Here is a 1,011-nt window from a genome sequence, read left to right on the forward strand (position 1 = left end):
GGACGGACAGGGGACAGACAGACAGACAGACAGGGGACAGACAGACAGACAGACAGACGGGTGCGGACAGACGGACAGACGGACAGGGGACAGACAGACAGACAGACAGGGGACAGACAGACAGACAGACAGACAGACAGACGGGTGCAGACAGACGGACAGACAGACAGGGGACAGACAGACAGACAGACAGACAGGGGACAGACAGGTGCGGACAGACAGGGGACAGACAGACAGACAGGGGCCAGCCAGGTGCGGACACACGGACAGACGGACAGACAGGGGACAGACAGACAGACAGGGGCCAGCCAGGTGCGGACAGACGGACAGACAGACAGACAGACAGACAGACAGACAGACAGGGGACAGACAGACAGACAGGTGGGGACAGACAGACAGACAGACAGGGGCCAGCCAGGCGCGGACAGACGGACGGACAGACAGACAGACAGACGGGGGACAGACGGACAGACAGACAGGGGACAGACTGACAGACAGACAGACAGAGAGGTGGGGACAGACAGACAGACAGACGGGGACAGACAGGTGCGGACAGACAGACAGCCAGGTGGGGACAGACAGACAGACAGAGAGGTGCGGACAGACAGACACCCCTGGGGGTGAGTGGGGGTCTCCCCACCGCCCCCAACCCCAAACCCCCCACCCAGAGCAGACCAGTGCAAGGGACAGAGGAGACCCAGTGACCCCTGGGAGTGAGTGGGGGTCTCACCCCCAACCCCAAACCCCCCACCCAGAGCACTTGGGGTGTCACCACACCAGGGCAGGGGACAAAGGGGACCCAGTGACCCCTCCTGGGGGTGAGTGGGGGTCTCCCCACCGCCCCCAACCCCAAACCCCAGCTCAGGCGGGGTGTCACCACACCGGGGCAGGGGACACAGGGTCCCAGTGACCCCTCCTGGGGGTGAGTGGGGGTCTCCCCACCGCCTCCAACCCCATCCCGGAGAAGTTGGGGTGTCACCACACCAGGGCAGGGGACACAGGGTCCCAGTG

At 64.1% G+C, this 1,011-nt stretch overlaps 1 protein-coding gene across 1 annotated transcript in view; it reads left to right on the forward strand.

Moving 5' to 3' along the window:
• Nucleotides 1-242: 242 nt before the first annotated feature.
• The window catches only part of LOC107199461 (calponin-1-like), a 2,276-nt gene continuing 1,507 nt past the window's right edge, over nt 243-1,011 (forward strand). Inside the window, exon 1 of the mRNA XM_015616783.2 lies at nt 243-252. The gene's annotated coding sequence lies outside the window, so the exon portion shown is untranslated. The remainder of the gene's footprint in view (nt 253-1,011) is intronic.

This window comes from Parus major, unplaced genomic scaffold (assembly GCF_001522545.3).
Source record: "Parus major isolate Abel unplaced genomic scaffold, Parus_major1.1 Scaffold757, whole genome shotgun sequence".
In the NCBI taxonomy this organism is placed as follows: Eukaryota; Metazoa; Chordata; class Aves; order Passeriformes; family Paridae; genus Parus; species Parus major.